Genomic DNA, 24391 nt, shown 5'->3' with positions numbered 1-24391 from the left:
GGGCTATTGCTGGGTCCATGGGTCCTGGGTTCACATTCTGGTTTATATCATTTTGGTTGTTATTGTTGTTGTTGTTGGTTTCTTCATTCTGGGTGTTGGTGTGGGTATTTCTTCTGGGAGGCATTTTCTGTAAAGAATCAATCAATTTATTTAGCTTTTGAATCAAATCTTTGTATAAAAGAAAAGTTTTATGAAATAGAAATATCTCTTTTTTTTAAAATAGTTGTAACTAAGTAAATTGCATGCTTCTTTACAGAATATAAACAGTTATAGAAAACAGGGTACATGGTATCACAGGATATACTGGTGCAATAAATAAGGTAAAGTAAAACAGGTGCAATAAAATAAATGACAGTGTTGGAAAGGAAAAGGTACTGATATATAGATCAAAAGTTTTAGGTAGTACAAGCGTAAAGACGCTTCTAAAGTAAAAGCAAAAAGGGTACAACAACCTACTCACTAGTCAGCATCGTTAGTCTATAAATACAACTCAAAAGTGTTCTGATACACACTACACACTACTGTCCATACTACATAACCATAACAACACTGCTCAGCATCTCCATCTCAAAATCTCTAACTCATGGCAAATCTGGACCTCCTATCTCCTCAAGCTCTTCTAGGATCCACTTAGCCCACTCCACTAGGAAATCAGGGGTGATATCCTCATGTGTAGCCTCAGCAATCCTCACAGCAGCTGTTCTGTGAAACTCCTGAAGCCTCTCCCTAAGTCGCCTCTCACCACTCCCCATCTCTCTGGTACGCATGATATGCAATAACTCCTGGATCTGACCCTGTAGGAATCGCTGCTCCATAAGGCAAGCCTCAAACTGATGATATGGAACAGGATAGGAAGAGAACTGGAAAGGTACTCCTGTGACTGAATGACTAGTAAAGCCTGAATCAGCAGGTGGGGGTCCTCTAACAAGTGGCCTCATGCCTGGAGGTGGAATAGCCTGCAATGGTACGGGCTGCAACACCGGTGGAGGTAGAATAGCCAATGCTGGTGGAATAACAGGACATGGATCCGATGCTGGTGCTCCAACTGAAGGCTCTGAGTGATCAGCTGATACGGGAATAAAAGAGTCGGCCATCTCTGCTATCTGAAATCATATCGTAATATAAGAATCTCATACCACGACACAAACTATACTAATACCGGTTATACCATAACACTCAACCTCTCGACGTTCTATCATCCTATACCTTACTTCTAATCCTATCCCTCTACCCATTCCCGTCAACCTCGGCTTGTGTCAGTGACTTATAACCTGTGGCTCTGATACCAAACCTGTGGCGCCCTCCAAACCCGGGTCAGAAGTTTGGGGTCCACACACACACCTTAATTATAACCTGCTTATAACAATAATAAAGATAATAATAATATATGCAATGACCCTACTTACCAATCACCACGGACCGCAACAGGTTAAAGTATGCACACAAGCCAAACATACTAATATATTACAAACCGATCAAATCCCAACTATTTCAAATTCAAACTGAGTATTAAACATTATTACAAACTTTTACAAACTTAAATTATTCCAAAAGAAGCCTACTAGCTCAGCTTTCTCAACCTGAACCCCTAGCTCCCGCGCTGGACTGGGGATCCTCTTTACCAACTGGTTCCTTTTTAACTGGAAAGAATATAAACTACATCGCACGAATGAGCTAACTAGCTCAGCAAGTCACAATGACAAAAATGAGAATAATGATAATCAGGTGAATATGTTTATGATATCAAGTGAACAATGGATTATGATTTATAATTGGATATTATACTTTTAATTTAAAAACCAAGGTTAGGCTGCTGATCAGTCACACACTAACCCCGAGCAAGGCACACAACATTGCTCTAACTACTGGATCCAAGGCACACATTGGCCTAACTTGACCATTATATGGTCTGACCACGAATCTGGTCCACAATTTTATAAAAACAATCCAATTCTAACATAATAACAGAATATGCAATAGTAAACAATAACTGAAATCATTAACAACAATAAATGTTTAACAATGAAAGGGTTTCAATCCTTGTAAGGATCAATAAGGCAATTTAAAAGCTTGGATACTGGGTAATGAAAGAATTGGATAACAAAGGAATCAACGTTTCAAGATTTCAAGGATTCGATCTTTCAAAGTATAAGATACCATGGGTTGAGTATATAATAGTTCATTTCAGTGTTTGGTATTTAGTTTGTATGTATTTGTATAGTAGTATCGTAGATTTGTGGTTCTTGTTTGGGTATACAATAATCAATGGATTAGAAAGACTATGATTCATGGCTCAAGGACAATAACTGAAATCAGGATTTAGGTTTCTGTGCTTCAAAGCACTTGCAATATCACAGGATTATCAAGTACTACAATATCTCGAGAAAGTTCAGAACATTTGCCTGGTATTAGCTTACTACACTACACTCGCTTCCAATCATAACCGTTTTACTCCTCAACTACCTGTTTCCCTTTCCTACGTCTTGCCTCTTCTGCTCACATATCATAAGCATCTATCAATAATTTACTCATGGAATTCTATTCAACACATACTTCTATCTACCCTTCGTTTTACCCAAATCCGATTAACGGATTGAAAGTTATGCAATAATCAAGTAAACACCGAATATATAGACCGATAGTCAATTAACAAGTCACATGTAGCACATAATACATCACGTAATCAATGATATATTATTTATAAAGAAGTCTCGGGTCATAAATAGGCTTTCTGGTATTTAAAATGATTTTTAAAACATTTTTCGGAATTAAAACGGGTCGTTGGATCAATTTCGGGTTAATAAACAGGGTTCGGTTGGCCCATTCTGGCTCCGAAATAATTTTAGAATAATTATCGAGCCTTGGAAATAAATTAGAATAATATTTTAAAGCTCGAAACTATTTTTCAGAATTTTTAAATCATTTTTAAATAATTAAATCTAATTAAATAACTAATTAAAATCAATTAATAATTAATTAAATCAATTAATCAATTAATTTTCAAATTAATTGACCAATTAATCAATTATAAATTAACTGAAATTAATTAACTAATTAATTTAGATTTATTTGTGAATTACAAATAATTTTCAGAATTAAAATAATAATTTTTAGAATTTTCAAAAATTAAAAACGAATTTTTTATAATAAAAATAAATAGGAAATATGATTTTTAAACATTTTATAAACAGGAATCCTAAATTTGCAAAGTCTGGAAACTTCAGGGACCTAACTGTATCGTCCCCAAAAGTCCAGGGACCAAACTGCAATTTTACACCCCGTCGCCGGAAAACAGTCGGGTTCGCCGGAGAACATGATTCCGACCTCCTCACCTTACCACAAGCTCCAGATCACCTCTACAAATTACCAGGAATACAATCATGCAATCAAAACAACCTAACAATCCCTGAGTTGACCGGAATTTCGCCGTGAAGTTTTCCAGTTTCCGGCGAACATCGGAAAACTTCAAAACACAACTCCCTTCTCTACAAACCTCGTTGGTTCATGAAACTTATACGACTAGATTGCAAATTTCAAAGAGAACACAACCCACTATAACACAACATCAATCTATCACAGAATAAGAAACCCCTAAATTTCAATTAAGAACATTCATACGGGTTATAAACCCTAATTTTGAAATTCGAAAATTAAACCCACTTTTGAGCATGTTATTGAACTCCAAATCAGACGTATGACATATGAAAATCATCAGGAAAACAAGCTCTACAACATGCAATCATCAAATCATACAAACAATCATCCGAACAAAAATTCATATTTTTAATAAAATAAATTCGAAAATAAATAAATTTTTAGAAAAATAACCTTGATTTCTGTAGTGAAACAAAGCTCAGAATCTGATAGAACACCTCAAATCCTTCGTTTTGGTTACTCAAGCTTTGAAAACAGAGATCGGTAACGCCTTCGTTTTGCTGTTTGATTCTTAGAACAGTTTATGTAATTAGGGCTTTTCTCTGAAAATTATATAATTATCTGTCTGCAAATGATTTTGATACGAAATAAAATACGGAAAAAGGCTATTTATAATTACGGAAAATTAGTATCCCATTGGATCATTCCCGATATAAAACGGTACGTTTATTTGTAAAAACTGATCCAATCGGTATCGGTTTTCGGGATAATTATCCAAATCAGTACAATTTGTACTGCGGTCTTGGTCTCAGCGCCTCGTTACACGTATTACGAAGTGATAATTGGGATAGTTTAATAAAAAGCTCCTGTTTATCGAAAATACGGGTTTTATTGATTTACCGAAACGAATATTGTATCGAAAATGTTGCGCCGGGACCCGCGCAGGACAAACCGTAAGTCGGATCGAAAAAGTCGAAATATGGAATATGCTCGGAATATTACAATTAGGTTAGGAAGGAGTTCTCGAAAGAGTTTCGGGTTCCAAAAACGTAACAACGGTTGACGTCGGTTGGTTCCCGTTTTTATAAAATAGATTTTAATTACCCGGAAAAAGATTTTAGAAATTTCATATGATTCTTATAAATCCATAAACCAACATAAAAATAATTAGGAAGATATGACAATTATCTATATTTTATTTTGGACATATAAAAATTAAAATACTCAATTAATATTATTTTTGAATATTCAAGTACAGATAACACTTAACAATTAGCTCACAGAATAGATACTGAACACACATAATAATTATATAATAGCAAAAATAATTACACGATATATCCCGGATATTACAACATGGCTCCCACTAACCTTCTTGCAAACACATGGTTCATCTTCATTTTGAATAAAGCCAAACACTTTGACTGTTTTATCAAAATGAATAGTCATTCTCCTTGAGGCTTGCTTCAATGTATAAATAGATAGAAGCAATTAAAAACTATCTTAGCAAACTTTAGATCGACAAAACCCTCAGTTTGTATCATATGTACATCATCTTCAAGGCTCCCATATAAGAAAGTAGTTTTGACATCCATTTGCCAAATCTCATAGTCAAAGTAAGTAACTATTGCTAACAAAATCCAGATGGACTTGACCATAGTAACTGGTGAAAAAGTATCATCATAGTCTATACCATGAATTTGCTTGAAACTTTTTGCCACTAGTGGCATCTTATAGGTCTATACTTTACCATCCATGTCAGTTTTCATCTTGAAAATCCACTTGCACCCTATAGGTTTTACCCCTTTTGAGTGGATCAACTAAAGTCAATACTTTATTTTGATACATGTATTACATCTCGGATTTCATGGCCTCTAGCCATCTCTCGGAGTCTGAACTGTTCATAGCATCTTGGTAGGTGAGAGGCTTATCATTATCCGTAAGCATCACATCACCATCTTGAGTCAAAAAAAATTCATAATTTCTCCCGGGCTCATGGTGAATCCTACTAGATCTACGAATAACCTGTGTTTCTTGGACGGGATTACTTTCAACATTTTGATGTACATCCTAATCTTATTCCAACTCTGGTTCAATGTTATCATGTGGTTCTCGATCTTCATCGAGATGTATTATCCTCCCACTAATTTTTTTAGAAAGTAGTTCTCCCTCAAAAAATATAGCGGCCCGACACTTTGTTCTCGGAAGGATTATAAAAACTATACCTTAGTCTTACATGGGTTTCCCATGAAATAGCATCTATCTAATTTTGGTCGAAGCTTGTCAGAGGCGAAACGTTTTACAAATGTTTCACGTCCCCAAATTTTCATAAATGACATGCTATGATGTTTATCAGTCCATAACTCATATGGAGTATTTTGAACCGCTTTAGTCAGAACTTGGTTAAGTGTATATGCAGCCGTTTCTAGAGCATAACCCTAGAAACTGAATGGAAGATCCGCTTGGCTCATCATCGATCGCACTATGTCCAACATGGTACGATTTTTCCTCTTAGAATCTCTATTCCATTGAGGTATTCTGGAAGGAGTAAATTATGATACATTATCACACTCCTTCAAGAAACTCTTTAAATTGAGGTTTAAGTATTCTCCTCCATGATGTTATCGTAAAACTTTTATACTTTTCCTTTGTTTACTTTTCTACTTCGGCCTTATATTCTTTGAACATTTCAAAATAATCGAATTTGTTCTTCATAAGAACCACTTATCCATATCTACTGAAATCATCAGTAAATGTTATGAAATAGTATAAGCCCCCTTGCCATCATACTCATTCGACCATATACATTATTATGTATAAGTCATAATCGTTCGGTGGTCCTTTTACCTGATCAGGTAAAAGAAGCTTTAGTCAATTTGCCAATGAGACAAAGTTTGCATCTTCCGTATGATTCAAAATCAAACTTATCCAAGTATTCATCTATATGTAACTCAGAAATGCATTTCTCATTAATATGGCTTAACGATAATGTTAGAGGTAATGTTTGATAAATTATTAACTAATTGTGCAACATTATAAGTCTTATCATTGAAATAGAATAAACAACTATTGTTTATTTAATTAAAATGAAATCCTTTCTTGTCCTGACAAGAAATTGAATTAATGTATCCGCTAAAGGAAGGCCGTAATAACAATTTATCAAGTTCTCAATCTCGCCTTATGGGCAAAATTAGGTATCGAGTTCCTTCAACTAGAGCAACAACTTTTGCTCCAATTCTAACCCTATACCTGAAGCTTGACCATTGCTAGTCTTCTTCTTTAGATCTTCCAAATAAGCTCGACAATTTAACTTCTATTCATCCAGTTACTTTCATAGAAATGACAATCATCTCCTTTAGCAACACCACTATTAGGCTTCAAAAGCCCTTTGGGGTTGGACTTTGGTTTGGCACCGAATAAGATCAAATCTTTACCTTGCATGTTCACTTTCCTTTCCCATTTGCATTCCGTGTGTACATCATCAATATGGATGTAATTCATGCCTTTACCGTGTTATTTTTAGCAGTTTTAAACATGCTTAACAACTCAGTGAGTGTTCTATCTATCTCATTCCTTTTGTTCTTAACAAACTAAGAGTAAAAGTTGTTCAAAGATTGTCTGATCAAATCAAGCTGAGTCTCTAGACAATTCTTGAAGCCCAAAATATCAGGTACATATACCTATCATCTTTAGAACATGTGGTCCAACCGGATATCATTCTCCCATTAATACAAAGTATGGTACCTTATTATTGTCAAATCTTTCTGACGAGCCTATCCTTCAAATATCCTTTGAAGGTGCTCAATCATATCATAAGCATCATTATGCTCTTGTTGCTTCTAAAGCTCAACACTCATAATTAAAAGCATGAGACATGAAACATCAGTTGCATAATTAATTTGCTTCTGGTAAGCATTTTGTTCTGCACATGTTTCATTCTCAGCTAGAAGAAGTAAGGGAGGGGTTTGAGTGACATCCTTGAACCCGAGGACAATCCTCAAGTTCCCATGTCAATCGAGGAAATTATTTCATGTCAGTTTGTCCTTCTCAAAGACTATTACATAGAGAAGTTATTTGTGTTATTTTTTATTTGATATCTATAATATTAAAATGCATAAAATAACTTAGTCTACAGATGATCATTAAATTATGAAAATGACTTAGTCTACAGATGATCATTAAAATATGTTCAAGTGATTATTCATATATATATTCACAATATATATCTCCCACTATTTTTATCAAATCAATAGCCCTAACTATTAATTCAGAAAAAATATCTTCTATATCCTTTCTAGTGAGCCAAGATCCTTATTTCACCACGCGTTAGATAAGCTTTCGCTTTTCTCCTAAAACATGATTATTTAGGTAGACAACATTTGTCAATTATATAAATTATATAACTCTTGGATAGCTTGGTGGAACAATATTTGTTCATATTTATCTAATAAATCTCGCAAAACTCTATGCCTCTAAGTTCACAATCCTATTGTGATAACTTAGTTAAGTCAAACCCAATAGTCAAAAAGTATCAATATACTTCAACACATCTCCCACGATAGATAAGAGTACTTCTCTTTGGCGAACCCACTCCTGGTCGATCTAGGGGTTAACGCATTGGACTCATTGGAAGGCATCTGATCAACTTAATATTAACTTTAGGGTTTTGTTAATTTTAAAATGATCATGATCCCATCATAAAGAGATTCCCAATTTTTCTTTGAATAGAGCACTTCAAATCAATATTCGTCAATGGTTTGATTTCCAGGTAGTGAGAGAGTCACAACGGTCTCGCTTAAAATCCACAACCTTACAATTTCAATGAACTCGCTTTTGACAAAATCGCCCCCATGTCAGAAACAAAGAAAATTTGTATTTTATTCCGTGCATAAACACGGGAATCTCATAATCGTTTGTTCATTTTAAAATCTTGAATCGTTATAGATTTTATTTTGTTTAGCAAGCATGGTATGGGTGTCGTATCTAATACATACATCATTAATCTAATTAAGCATGCCTCCTTATAAACTACTCTACACATACATTTATCATATGCGCATATATATGTAAAGTACAATAAATAAACGTGGTTGGTTATTGCTTCATCCTATGTGATCTTTATCAAGCTAATGACAAAGATCTAGGTCAATCTAAGCTGGAAAATAAATACAAGCTAACTATTATATGTCTTCTTTCTTGTATTGCTTCCTTTGATGGCCTCTATGTGGGATTACCCTTGATTTTCAAATCTTCATGTCTTCTTGTAAATTACAAAAATGAAATATGAAAACTAATCTAATGAACTTACAAGAAGAACTAGAGTTACATTCGAGATTTAATAATTACAAGATTAAACGACATGCAAGCCGTATTTGAAAAACCAAAACCAGTAACCTAAGGCCATAAGCCATAACCATCCACCATGCTCAATTAACACAAAATAACATGTTAAAACACATAATCTGGTCTTAACATATCATACTCATCATGATCTAATCATAAAAACCAAATATTAAAAAAATCAGAAAATACGAAATTAAATCTGATAACATTAAATCACAGATTACAGGGCCTAAATGACGTCAAATGCCTTACAGATCAGTCGATAATAGCTTTTGCTATCAGTTACATTCAAATGCGTGTTTCCATATAAAATAGCATATTTGTTCGCCAAAATCGGACACCATACACAAATTTTAGCAAATTCGCTGCATCCGATTCAGAATCGTATCAAATACGATTCTTATAATAAGAACAAACACAAAATATGTATATATCATTATATATACAGATTATATAATCATCATATGATTATACAACTCTCATCAATATCATATATTCAAAATATATATATATATACATAAGCATATATAAACATAACATGATGTAAAACATACAAAATCGCATACATAACAGTCATGGAATATTATATACATGTTATCATCATATAACCAGTAACACATAAATGAATTGAACACTTTTCACAAGTAGCTCTGATGCCATTGTTGGGTTTTGAGCACATAAACGCAACGAAAACAGTAATTAAAAATGTAAAAAATCAGAATTTTCGAAATCCACCACAGGATCCATGCGAAAAACATATATTTAATTTGTAGATCAGATTGTTTACCTTAAGAAGTTTTGCCAATTAGTTGACTAATGGAGATCCAAAGCTTGTTCAATCACCACGCATCCCGCTCTCGCGATCTACGCTCTATCGGTACCCACACGAATGCTTGAACACAAGGATTGAATGTGTACTAGCACAAACTCATTTCTTCTTGCTCTCTCCATCTTCTCCCTTGGTGGCTAGGGTTTTAGTAAAAGTCTTGCTTACAAAATTAGCCACACAAGAGATATTATATCGAGAGTAGAAAAATGAATTATAACTCTTAACTAATTAGGAGTTATTATTAATTCAAAATTCCTATTTGTATTATAATTAAGTCTCACTTAATTATTTAACAAATAAATTTCATAATTAATATTAGTAAATTCGAATATCAATATTTATCTAATTAATTAAGTCATACTTAATTAATATTATAAATAATTCGAATTACTTTAATATAATTTAAATCCAATTTAAATTAAATAATCCTTCAAGCATCCTTAGTGTGACCCTATAGGTTATTATTACGTTGGCAATGAATTTTAAATCTAATTTAAAATCGTAAACAATGACCGACATCTAGTAATACATCATTGCTACCCAAGAAATAATAATTGAATCGGTGATCGATTAAACCTTTTGTGAATAATGTACAATGTAATATAATCCCTTTAACCAAATATTATAGATTAAACTAAAGGCACGTAATGTGTCATCCTCATCATAGTTTAATCCAAGTTTCCTTGATCAATGAGTAGACTATCATATCAAATCAACATTTGAACGTGGCCACGCATTTCATAGTCTAGCTCACACAAGAGGCCAATAATATCGCTCCTAGAATAGGAGGGTTAAATCCCATCTAGATCATTCATATTTCTCATACGATTCATAATATACCCAATGTCCACTTTTATCATTACCTGGTCAAGGATAACTTTTAATGGAATCAATGTATATTAATTCTCGTATAGAAATATAGTGACTTCAGGTCTAAGGACCATTACATCATTATCACTGTAAGAATTACTTATGACACAACAGACATGTAGAATCTCACATTAGGTCTGTCCAGCACCATGTACATATACATCTGCCTGTGTTTTTAACTTTAGTATCACTATACCTGTGATTAATAAGATGTGATCATCAGTCAATAAACAAACCAGTTTTAATGCATTATTATTGTCCCTTAATAATAATAATCGACTAGGGACCTTTAGGAATATTGATATTATTCTCATAATCACATTTTTAAGTCAAGAACTTAGAGATATAGAATTGCATATCATATTCCAAGGACATTTATTAATCTAACATTTATATCGCAGTAAATTAAGAATTAATAAATTATAAAGAGAATAATCGATAGAACATAAACATTAATAATCCTAATGTCTTAACCTAAAATATCATAGTGTTGTCTCTAGGCACAAACACTAACAAAGGAATATTCAAGGCACCCATGATAGCTCCTAAATGAACTGAGTTCTGCATTTGAAGATGTTTGTGGGAGTCTTCCAGGGTCCTGATGTCATTCTGTTGACTCTGCACTAGAGAAGTGAGAGCTTGAACCTGAGCTGTGAGTGGGTCATTAGAGGCTTATAAAGTTGAAACTTGCTGTTGTAGAGATTGAAGTTGGAGATTTGATGATGTAGATAATGGTATTTGAGAACTTGAAGAGGTTGAAATGCGAAATGTAGCTTGTACAGCTTCCATAATTCCTTCCATCAAAAGAGCAGATGGCTCGAATCTAGCCTGATGCAGTTGATCTAGTTGGACCTTGATGTAATTATTACTAGTGATTTTTTGTTGGAAAACTTCATGTAAGGCTATAAATGATTCCCTCAGATTCTTGATGTTCTTATCCACTGATGAAAAATCAAACTTGGCCATTTGATCTATAAATTTAGCGAATTTTTTCTTGATGTCCAATTGGAAGGGATGATCTCATCTAGCTTGTCCTTGACCAGTTTTCTTGTCTTGTCTTGATGATCAATCAGAGTTAGTTTTAAAGCTTTACCAATGAGGTGAAAGGCTTTAAGTTGAGCTTTATAGACATCTGTGACTGCATCATAAACTTCATATGGACTGAGTGTTTTGGCATTGCTCCCAAGAATGGTGCATGATGTAGTTGATCTAGTTTGACCCTGATGTCATTAGTACTAGTGATTCGATGTTGGACAACTTCATGTAAGGCTATAAATGATTCACTCAGATTCTTGATGTTCTTATCCACTGATGAAAAATCAAACTTGTCCATTTGATCTATAAATCTAGAGAATTTTTGCTTGATGTCCAATTGGAAGGGATGATCTCATCTATCTTGTCCTTGACCAGTTTCTTGTCTTGTCTTGATGATCAATCAGAGTTAGTTTTAAAGCTTTACCAATGAGGTGAAAGGCTTTTAGTTGAGCTTTTGCATCATAAACTTCTTATGGACTGATTGTTTTGGCATTGCTCCCAATAATGGTGATGTACTGTTCTCTAAATCTGGCCAAAACTTCTTCCATCTCAAGATTAAAGTCCTTATCCAACCAGGCATCACAGCTACCATCCTGTTCAGCTTCATTTACTATCTTTGTTTGCTATTCTTTAACATCGGTCTGATAGGAAATCATGATATCTTGATAATCTTGGTTAGACATATCTGATGTAAGAAGTTGTTACAAAATTTGGGCAAGTCCAGACATCTGATCAACCAACAGATCATTTATTGTTATTGGTTGAGATTCTGCTTTCTGCAGCCACTGAGAGAGCAAATGAGGTTGTGGTTGAGTAAGGTTAGAGGTGGATAGTTGGTCAGTTGGATTTGAGGTGGAGGGTAGTGAACTAATAGAGCCACATGTGACAGATGCCACAGTTTGACTCACAGGTTGAACTGTGGTAATGAGAAAGTCTTATTCTCCACTTGTGGTGGTAACCTCCATTAGAATTGGAGGAGAGTTGACCAGGTTATTGTCATGTACCTTGGCCTCAAACCCTTGTACTTCTTTCAATGCACTGTCACTTTAATGTGATGTACTTGCCTCCCCCATAGCAGGATCATTGGCAATTGAACTCATAGCTTCAATTATGAGTGCAATTTCACCTAGGGTTTTGAGGAGAGTTGTTCCTTCAAGAGGAACCTCCAATTGATTTGGAGAGGATTTAGATGGCTCCTCTTCAGGAGTATTACCCTCAAACCTGACAATCTGTGAAGGTTGATTTGCACATGAAGGTGCACTTGAAATCACCACAGGGTCTTCAGTAAAAATTGATGAAACCCATTTGAATGTGTTGGTGTCATCAAGGTCTACCCCAGAGTGTAGCCTCTCACCAACTAAATTTGGGTCCTGGGTGGTGAGCACAGTCTCTTGAACCATGTCACATGATGTTGGAAACAATTGAGAATCAGATTCAAGTGTTTGATTGAATGAAGAAGAAATTTTAGAGATAAGATTTTGAATTTCCTAATTGAGTGTTGGCAGCTCCCCCTAAATAGATGAGGGAGCTTTAAAAGATGTGCTCTCTGTGTGTATGTCATCTTTATTCCTTCTTTCATACACTTGAATATGTTCAAGTATTGGTGCATACTCTTTACAGGGTGCACTAGGGATAGTGCTCTTTTTAATAGATACATCATGTTGAGAGGATTCCCATAGAGTCTGTTTTATGCCCTCTTTTGCAACTACATCCTTTTGGGAGGATGCAGAGGTGCCTTGAGTGGTCAACTTAGTTTGTTTTGCCTTCTTTGGTTTCTTCACCAAGGTTGACTATGGTTCTGTTAGATCCTCGCCACTCTCATTAATCACAGTCAAAGGTGCATGCTTTCTCTTCTTTTTACTCTCTTCACCCTTTTGAGAGGATGAAGAGGTTGATTTCCTAGCTTCTAATGGTAAAAAAAAAGGTCTAAGTTTGAGAATGCTCCTGTTGGTGTTCCTGTGTTTGTTCTTCCACAAGTATAGGAGCCATTACTGTACTAGATGAGATTGTAGACCTCATATCAGGCATAGGGTAAGGGTAAGTCATGAATCTCTCCATCGTAAATGGAGTGATTCTAAGACTTACAGTTACCTTATTCTTTGTAGTAAGTGAACCAAATAAAATTTTGGACACTTGCTTAGAGTTGCCTATTTGTGTTATATCTATACCATTGAGTAAATGAATGTCTTGAACTTTATGGTTCAAAGTAGACATTATAAACCTAGTAAAGAAAATTTCCTTACCTCTTGTAGACAAAGGTATAGTGAGCCTTGTGCTTGGTTCCTGCAGAATTAGCGTCCCCACATTGATGTGTCTGTTGTAGGCCATGGAGAATACCAACTTCTGGACCACACTTGAAATGTTATCATACCCTGTCTTCCTACATGTGAAAGCTCTCACAATGGAGTCAAACAAGAATGACCATTCCTTCCTCAAGTTCTTCTTGTTCAAGCTAGCTAAGTTGATCCTTTCACCGTAGGTGATGAAGTCCATGAATTCAGCTAAATCATCTTGAGTTGGGACTTCCATCAGCTTGTCAGTAGGAATCCCCAAAGCCATATTTACATCATTGTCAAAAAATTCCACCTGTTGGCCTTGAATGGAGCAATTAACCACCATGGACATAGATTGGTTCTCATGCACCACTATTTTTATCATAGATGCATTCCATAAATCCCTTAGAACATCCAAGTACAGTACTGGATTGGCCATTAGAGCCCTGCAAATTAAGTTTCAGAAAGAAACTTCACAAAGCTCTTGAAACTGACAGGAGCTTGATTTGCATCTATAAAAGTAAGATAGTTGGTGCCCTCCTTTGGGATGAAAGGTTTAACTGTGTTTGATGCCATTTGAAGAGTTTGAATTTGAGTGGGTAAGAAAAACTAGAGAGAAAGATCTTGAAATGATAGAAAATGGTTTGGATTTGGAAAAATTAGGTCACTTAGAGATCTCGAAGGTGTAAAGAGGTGTATGTCGAGATGTCTGGGTATTTATAGTAAAAAGTAAATGACTTATCGAGAACTTAAAAATAAACGTTTGTGATTTGCTTATCGAGAAGTCATATTGAGAGAATAGATACATATCAATATGTCACTTTCCTAACTCTTATCGAGAACTATAAAATGACTTATCAAGATGTCAAATAAATACCCAGTTTGTCCTGAATGGACTGAATTGTTTCCAATTTTTATTTGAATAAATCAAAATAAAATTAGAAGGATTTTATCAAAAGTATTTTACCAAAATAATTTAATAAATCAAATTATTTCAGTTCTATATTGTTAATAGTCTAAAATTTATACTCGTAGAGAACTCTGTGATTTTCAATTATCAAGATCTCTACCATGACTTATCGAGAAGTCATAATGAAGCTTGTCGAGAAGTCCTTCGAGAAGTCAGAAAAATGACTTATCGAGAACTCACTTGAGAAATGACTTGTAGAGAAGTCAATTAGACTTATCGAGAACTCAGTTCTCTACATACTTTTGTTCTTTTTGATTTTGTCTTGTACTAATTTCACATATTAAAAATATAAATTAACATTTAGACAGTTTTCTCAGAATTGAAAAATTCCAAGCTAAATTTTAAAAAATAAATATACAGAGATTTTTCAAATATTTATAACTCATATTCCAATTAATTTCCAATTAAATCAAATTAATTTTGATTTACTAGAAATTAATCTGCTGTAACAAATTAGCTGAGTTCTTGCCTTAGGATGAAGAATTTAACATACCAATTTCACCTACAAGTCTAATGAAAGTTTCTTTATCCAAAGGTTTAGTAAAAATGTCAGCTAACTGTTTTTCTGTTGGAACAAAAATGAGCTAAATGGTACAATTTGCAGCATGTTCTCTAATAAAATGGTACCTTACATCACTTTGTTCTAGAATGATTAACTGGATTAGCCACAATAGATATAGCACTAGTATTGATAATAGGAATTTTGTGTAACACTATGCCATAATCCATTAGCTGATTTCTAATCCAAAGCACTTGAGCACAGCAACTTTCAGAAGCTATGTATTCAGACTCAGCTATGAAAGTTGATACATATTGTTGTTTCTTGCTATACCAGGATACAAGTCATTGTCCAAAAAACTGACAGCTTCCACTAGTACTCTTTCTGTCAACCCTACATCCAGCAAAATCTGCATCTTTCTATCCAATAGCTTTAAAACATGTTCCCTTAGGATACCATAATTCGAAGTTTGGAGTTCCCTTTAAATATCATAAAATTCTCTTCACAGCCATCAAATGTGATTCTTTTGGATTGGCTTGAAATCTTGCACACGGGCATGTTCCAAACATAATATCTGGTATACTAGCAGTCAAATATAACAAATACCCAATCATTCCTTTGTAACCTGAAATGTCTACAATTTTTTCCTTTTTTTATCTTCATCCAACTTTGTAGTTGTAGACATAGGTGTGGATGTAGGTAAACAATCAACCATACCAAACTTCTTCAATAGATCTTTGACATACTTGGTTTGGTTGATGAAGATTCCATCACTTCTTTGACTCACTTAAAGTCCAAGAAAGAAACTTAAATCTCCCATCATACTCAGTTCATATTCACTCTGCATGAGTTTTGAGAATCTTTGACATAGCTTTTCATTAGTAGAGCCAAAAATGATATCATCCACATAGATCTGAATTAGGATCATATCACCACCATGTTTCTTGTAGAAAAGAGTCTTATCAATAGTTCCTCTAGTGAATCCATATTTAAGCAAAACTTCTAACAGTGTGTCATCCCATGCTCTAAGTGCTTGCTTTAGTCCGTATAGAGCCTTGAGTAGTTTGTACACAAAATTTGGAAATTCTAAATCTTCAAAGCCAGGTGGTTGTTACACATAAACTTCTTCTTCCAACTCACCATTAAGGAATGCACTCTTTACATTCATTTGATAAACCTTAAAATTTGAGAGTGCACCAAATACAAGAAAGATCCTTAATCCTTCAAGTCTTACAACTGGGGCAAAATTTTCATCATAATCAATTATTTCCTCCTGTGAGTAGCCTTTTGCAACCAACCTTGCTTTGTTTCTAGTAACAATCCCATTTTCATCCATTTTGTTCCTGAACACCCATCCAATTACACTCCCGTTCTTTCGTGCGTGAACCAACTCCCAAATTTTCTTTCTTTCAAACTGATTTAGCTCCTCTTGCGGAGCAGATATCCAATCAGGATCAAGTAGAGCTTCCTCAGTTTTCTTAGACTCAATTTGTGAATGTAGACATTTATTAGTAGATGCACTTCTAGTCCTCACTCCAGCATTAGGATCACTAATAATTTCTTCTCTTGTGTGACTCTTATCCCATTTCCTGGTGTGAGTTTGTTGACTTGAATTTTCTGCATTGTCTTCATCATTGGCATGACTTGCAGAACTTTCTCCTATTTCTCTCACTGAGTTTATGCTATCAAATTCAGGTATTTGATATGAGCTTTCATTCTTATGATTCACTTGTTCAATTGACTCTTCATCCATTCTGTTGCTTTTGTTGACTTCGGCTTCATCTTCAGAATCACTATTAATATTGAGATTTTCAAATTTAAAGGCTCAGCTTCATTTTCATCAAGGAATTCCAAGCCTGGACACTTGTCATCATCAAAATCACATATGTGTTTTCCTTAATTTTCTGTTATTCAGGCACATAGACTTTGTAGCCAGTTCTCTCTAATGAATATCCCAGAAAAATTGCTTCAAAAACCTTAGAGTCAAAATTTCCCACATATTCAGAGTTGTATTTCAAAACATAACACTTGCTTCCAAACACATGAAGATGCTTCACAGTAGGCTTTCTTTTAGATAATATTGAGTAGGGTGATTTGGCAAGATACTTGTTAATGAGATATCTATTTTGAGTATAGCATACAGTGTTGACAGCTTCTTCCTAAAAACTTGTTAGAAGTTTGACATCCTGCAACATTGTTCTAGCAGTACTCTACTAGTGTTCTATTCTTTCTCTCAACTACCCAATTTTACTGAGGTGTTCAAACAGCTGAAAATTCTTGAAAAATGCCCTTGTCTTTACAGAATTCAGTTAAGGTTGCATTTCTGAATTCTGTGCTATTGTCACTCCTTAATCTCTTCACATTATTCTGATCTTCAGCCTGCTTCTCAATCTTCTTGATGTGTTCAATTATGATGTGTGGAGTCTCATCCTTAGAATACATAAATTCTACCAATGTGTACCTTGAGTAGTCATCCACCATCACAAGTGTAAAATCAGGGACATAGCGTGTAATTATTTTTTTATCAATAAATTATTATTATATGATTATTATGTGATTCTTGGTGAATTATCTGAGGATTGGTGTTGATATGTGGATGTTTATATGTGGTAAAGTATGAGTATGTTAATTTTATTATGTCCAGAATGTAATATAGGTAATTGTGATATTTTTTAGTAATTTTTGGATCGTTATATGATTTTATAATGATTTATAGATTTAATAATTATTTTCTGAATAATTATAAAACTATTTTATAAAGCCGGGAATTATCCAACTTCAACCGTTTTTACATTTTACGACCCGAAACTATTCGAAAAACTCCTTCCTAACCTAATCTGATAATTCCGGACATTTTCCGTGTTTTGATATTTTCGATCCAGATTACGGTTTGACCCGTGTGCGGCCTGGCGCAAAATTTTCAATATGATAATCATTTCGATTGATCAATAAAACCTGTATTCTCGAAAGACGGGATAACATAATATTATGTTTGTATAAAGTGTTTTATAAGAAGCTCGGTTTAGATAATTATCCAATACGGGTATTAAATCGAATCGTTTTTGCAGTTACTTAGCGGCTAAGTAACTAATTTATTGATCCAATACAATCCAACACGAACCAATATTCCATAAATATAAATAGCCTATTTATTATCATATTTTATTCGTACAATCATAATCAGTCAGTTAAAACTGATAAAATACAGAGGAAACCCTAATTATTCGTTACGTTCTTGAAAATCAAACTTATAAACGAAGGCGTTATCGAACTCCGATTCGCGCGTGCCATATATCAATTCGAAGCTCTCGAAAAGTACTTTCTGAATCAATCAACCATTTTAGTGCAGAAATCAAGGTGATTTTCTTATTTATTTATTTTGATTCGAATAATTTGATTAATAAAATATGAATTTTTGTTCTTGATGTTGATTGTGTGATTTGATGGTAGAATCATGTAGATCTTTTCTTCCTGGTCATTTTGGTATATTATATGTTGAATTTGGAGTTCAATAACATATAGAAAATTGAGTTTGATTTTCGAATTTCAGAAATTAGGATTTATAGGTTTGAATGTTCTTAATTGATTTTAGGGGTTTTTTATTCTGGGGTTATTGATTGATTTTAATGATTAAAATAGTTTCCTGAGATGATTTACAACCGATTCGTATATTTAAACGAACAAACGATTCCCGGAAGTACTAACCCGAGTTCTTCATATTTTTCGGATTTTTAATTTGATTTTTAGAAGTGTTTATCAATTGGTTGATGTTATGAATTGCTGGGTGAGATTGTACATAAAACAAGTTTCGTTTTCATATATAAATTGTTGTAGTTGGTTAACGTTTTTGTAATCATAGGAAAATCACTGATTTCCAGTCGGGATTCGCCGGGAAGTTGTCGAAATCGACGACGGGTTGTTGTTTCTGATGTCTACCGATTTCTGGGTGCTTTGTTGATGTATACGGTAGATTTGCAGCTAGAAAGCGGGCAGAACCGCATTGTTTTGACCCCCCATCGGAGCTGGCCGGAGAACCGCCGGCGATGGCCGGATTCTGGGAAGAACCACCGGTGTTCTTCGTGACCCGGTCGGTTCTTATCGACCCGGATTCATGACCCAACCATGACCCGGTTTTGATCCCTAAACCCCCAATTGGCTTTCCTAAATTATGTTTCTGGAATTTTGTTTTAAAAATAATTCAAAAATTTTGAATCAAAATTTTAAAAATTCATTATAATTCTAAAAATCATTATTTTAAATACTGAAAATAATTTTTTTTATATATAAATAAATCCAAATTATTTAATTAATTAATTCTAGTTAATAATTATTTATTTAATTAGTGAATTATTTAAATATTAATTGATGTAATTAGTTATTAATTAATTTTAATTGATTATTTAATTAAATTTAATTATTTATTTGGATTTAAAAATTCTGAAAAATAGTTTAGAGCTTTAAAATATTATTTTAAATTATTTTCAAAACTCGATACTTATTATAAAATTATTTTAAAGTCAGATTCAGGTGTTTAAACAATGTTATTTAATTATAAAACCATTCGGGGACCCGTTTTAATTTTGAAAAAGGTTCAAAATTTCGTATTAAATAGATCGTTCGTCCGATTAATCCGAAACGAACGCGTCTAGACTCAGAAAAATATTCTGCTTTAATTAAAAATACTTTTGAGACATAAAATCTTTTATTTCGAAAGGTCACTTAGTTTTGTAAATGTTTCTGAGTCGCGTAACTATCGTAAAATTGTATTACGACTCGATTTCAGTTTTGAACATACAGAGTCCAATGTTTTGACGAACTGAGTTATATGTTATATGAAATATGTGATACGGTCCTTATGTGTTTATGTGATATGTGAATTATGATTCCATGTGTCTATAGAACTTATATGATTAAAGATGATCCTTATCTGTTATTATCGTGCGGGTAGACGATAAGGATAAACGTATAGACTAGACAATTATATATTATCAGTTAATTAAATGGTATCTTTTATGATAGATACACATAGAGCGAGGCATTCAAATCCAGACATAGATTATAAAAGTAAAGCCTGATTACGTGTAGTAATGAAATGAGTGAATTCAGAATAAAGATAAACCGGAAATGGTGACTGACAAGAAAGGTCAGGTAGCCTGTCAATGGAAATACAGATACATCGGGAATGAGTGATATGGAAGATAGTTAAAGATCAGAGGGTTATCAATTGAGGCAAGTATTCCTAAACTTTCTTCTAAAATAATGCAAATAAATACTTCATTCCTATTTTAAGTTCAGAATAGTTAAATGTTTTTTATATTTTGCTGCAATTACTCTTATTTATGCAAGTACCTTTTTGATCTTGTTCCTTGATTATCGATTGATCTCTTGAGCAAATACTCATTATTTTGGGTTATTTGCGAACCCTGAATCGGGATGTTTTGAAATCAAAGTGATTTGACATCAAAATACTCTACGGACTGGATGGTTACGATGAGGGCTAGGAATAAGCTGGACCCTAAGGGCCAGGGATGGCTGGACCCTTGATTATTAGGCCATAGTTCCTGGGTACCCTATATGTTGGTAGGTCTATACAGTTGGGTATAGATCTGCGCTATATCCTGATTGATCATCAGGTTATAGTGCATATATTGGTTTCCAGTGTCCAGTCTAATTTATTGTTGATCGCCATTAACGGCATTTCTTCTTGAAAAGTTTATGGTTACAAAAACAAACAAAGATCTAAATCAAGAACTGAATCAGTGAAATCACTATTCTTTTACAGAGAAATATGATTTATGATTAAAGGCCAATGAGGGTTGATGTTTTATTCGCTCAATTATTTTAAATAAATAAAGATGTTTTGAAATCATTTAAAAAAATTCCAGAAGTTTCTTTGATCTGATACCTGAAAACCAATTATAATACTTGTTGGGCATTTTTGGCTCACTCTTGTTTTATGAATTCTTATTTCTTTCAGTATCAAATGAGGACAAAAGTGAATAGCTCTTAATAGACAACGAAAGTGGAGAGATCCCAGCTGAAGGAATTTGGAGGTGTTAGAGTAAATAATATGAGGAAGTTAGGAAAGAGGTAATAAAATTGTATTTAGTTATTGTAATTTTAGAAGGTCAGATTCTTATTTCATACTATAACCTATAAGCGATTCGGAATTATGAGGGGTTATCTGTATATTTATTTTAATATACAGGTTTATATTTTTTAAAGTTGTTTAGTGACACCCAATACTGATCTCAGATTTTGGGATGTTAAAAGTTGGTATCAGAGCCACAGGTTATTGGTCCTTGAAATAAGAATAGGTAGAAGTAAGATAGGATTGACAGGTCATATAAGATAAGGAAGACCCTAAGTATACTCATCTTGAGTACGAAGTTGAGTGTGGGTTAAATTTAGCAGATCGGATATGGATTAGTAAGATAGGATATTGTTAAGGTAAGTGGAAGGCGAATATATGGGCGCTATAGATGTATTGAGTTCCCAGATCCTATAGTTGTGAAGAGTCATCAGCACCATGGAAATTGGGTAAATTACCCTGCTTTTATGTGGCTTTAAAGAAAAAGGAGATTGATTCGCGTGAGAACTTCGTAGAAGGAAAGATAGATGAGTTTTAGTATGATCCAACTTAGAATTATGTAGTAGGATAAGCATCAGACTAGAGGTAACGAGTTGATTGAAGCTGACGAAGAGCCAACGTCGCAAGTTTAAAGGCACCACTGTGGCGAAAAGCTTCTTAACACTTTTCGAGCGTCGCGCATGGAATGATATCTACCTTATTAGATATACTGAAGATTAACAAGAAGATACGCTTTTATTTACGGATAGAATGTAGAATTGCGTTAACAGGTTGTAAATATGACATCCAGGACGGCGATAAAAATATCAAAGATAATACTAGATGCCAGCACTGGAGTTAGAGTTACGAATAAAATGGTATGCAACGATAAATGAAGTTTTTTCCGACTAATGAAGATGAAATAAACCCAATAAGGGGTAGAAAATGTACTGAAGTAGATGGACCCTTAGGTGGTCGTTTCTTCAATTAGGTACCTTGTTGTGGTTGAAGAGAACAACAATCAACTCATATAGTGAGGACGACCAGATGTTTGATTTTCAAACTTCTAAAACAAGTTTTCGAAAAAGACTTTCTTAACAGAATTTCTAAAAGATCTTTACATAAAATTAGTTTTGAAATTTTGGTTGTCAAATTACTACTTGAGTTCTTGTTGTTATAAGTATTAGATTACCCAAAAAATACTTGATCGAACTCAGTATAATTAGTTGAGAGGGCCAAGTAGTCCCGCTCAGAGCATCTCCAATAGGGGTTGCCAATGAGGTTGTCAAGCTTATGTGGCATGGAACCCTTGGTTGCCTCCCTATTGGAGTTGGGAGGTTGCCAAAAGGTTGCCTATCAAGGTTGCCAAAACTTGGCCACCCCTTGGCAACTTCCTAAATTAGCAAAAATTCATAAAAAATATCTAAAGTGTAAATTACTCAACCCACTTTTATATTGAACTAAATATAAAATTAATATAGAGGGACCACATGGGCGACCTTTAAAGTTGCTTAACTATTGGAGCAAAATTTTAATAAATGTTTCCAAGAGTGACATGGATGTGAGAGAAAATTAAAAAATAATATATTTAATGATTTGTCATGGTTTGGCAACTTTGTTAGCAACCTCTATTGGAGATGCCCTAATAGGGAGAAGTTTAAAATTTCCTCAGAAGAAGAGTGCAACCCTTTTTTAATAGTATCAACAATCGAATCAATGTGCGGAAATATTATTTATCTAATTTATGAAATTATTAAAGTTTAAAATTGGTTCGTTGACCCAAAAGAATAATACTTTTATCCGATGGAGAAAGCTTCCAGACGATTGAAGAAGGATAATATTTCTATCGACGGAGTCGAGGCATTGCAGGATCAATGGTTACGCTATGCGGCATAGAAGAAATTAGGAATTATGATTATAAATTCCGTAAGAATGCAATTATGGTCGAACTAATAAAGTATCAAACATGGACGCATAACGCTAAAAAATATAAAACCTAGATGGCAGGGATGAAGCAAGAAGTTAATACAGCAAATTTAACGAGAAGACAATCATGCTCAGATTGTTAAAACGTTAAAGGTATTTCCAGAAGATATTCTGAATCTATCATCTGATGTGAATCTGGAATCTGTTACTCGAACGAGCCCTAAAAGTATGCATAAGAGAAATGTAGATGGCAACCAACGGTGTCATTCTTTTCCACGACTGCGTATGCTCTTCTTGATTCTTGAATACGTGTGAGCTTCTCTCGGTAATAAATATATGAGACAAGAAAAAAAAATTATTGTATCCCTTTTAAATTATTTATTTTCTCAGAATATTTCTTTTTGAACGAGACAAGTAGTGTTATAATATGACACTTTGTCAAAATGACGAAGAGTCTGGTTGGACGCCACCTAATCATGTGTTGTATGTCATATAGTATGAAAGACTGGCCAACTTGATACAAATATGGTTGTCTCATTCATATCTAAATCATCACTCATTCTTTTCTCTTCAATTATGACTTATTAATTTATAAATCCTTCCGATTATTTCCTTGTACTCTTATTCTTTATAAAAGGTTACCAATCAGAATCATATACACAAATTCTCTTCTTGTGTAAAGTTTAATTGTAATAACCCCAATTTTTGAAATTTTTTAAACACTGATGAATAGTAACTTTTTGCTGATGGTGCTGATTAAGGAAAATTATCAGACCACGCTATATAGGAGTACTGTTATGGAAATTCTAAGTTCATATTAGTATTTCATAAAGTAAATGAGTGTATGTAAAGGTCGTTAGAATTCGAATCCGGACACTTTGATTTTTCCCGAAAATCCATCAGATACCGAAAGAATTGAGTATAAGGTAACATGATTAAAAGAATTTAAATTCAAGGATAATAAGAGATGATCATAAAAGGAATATAAAATATTGAGAAAGGTTTAGGGGAACCCAAGTAATAAGATCCCGGATATGATCCCTCAAACGACGAACGAAAACAAAAGTTAAGCGAACCGTATAACAGATAAACGGTCATTAGCCAAGTAATTAAGCACTAATCAAAGGGATTAGGGGAGGATGACATCATCCAACCATAAGGACTGAACAAGTGTCCTTCTGATATTGTAATCAAGGTGAGA

This window comes from Apium graveolens, chromosome 1 (assembly GCF_009905375.1).
Source record: "Apium graveolens cultivar Ventura chromosome 1, ASM990537v1, whole genome shotgun sequence".
NCBI lineage: Eukaryota > Viridiplantae > Streptophyta > Magnoliopsida > Apiales > Apiaceae > Apium > Apium graveolens.
This window is presented reverse-complemented; position numbering follows the sequence as displayed.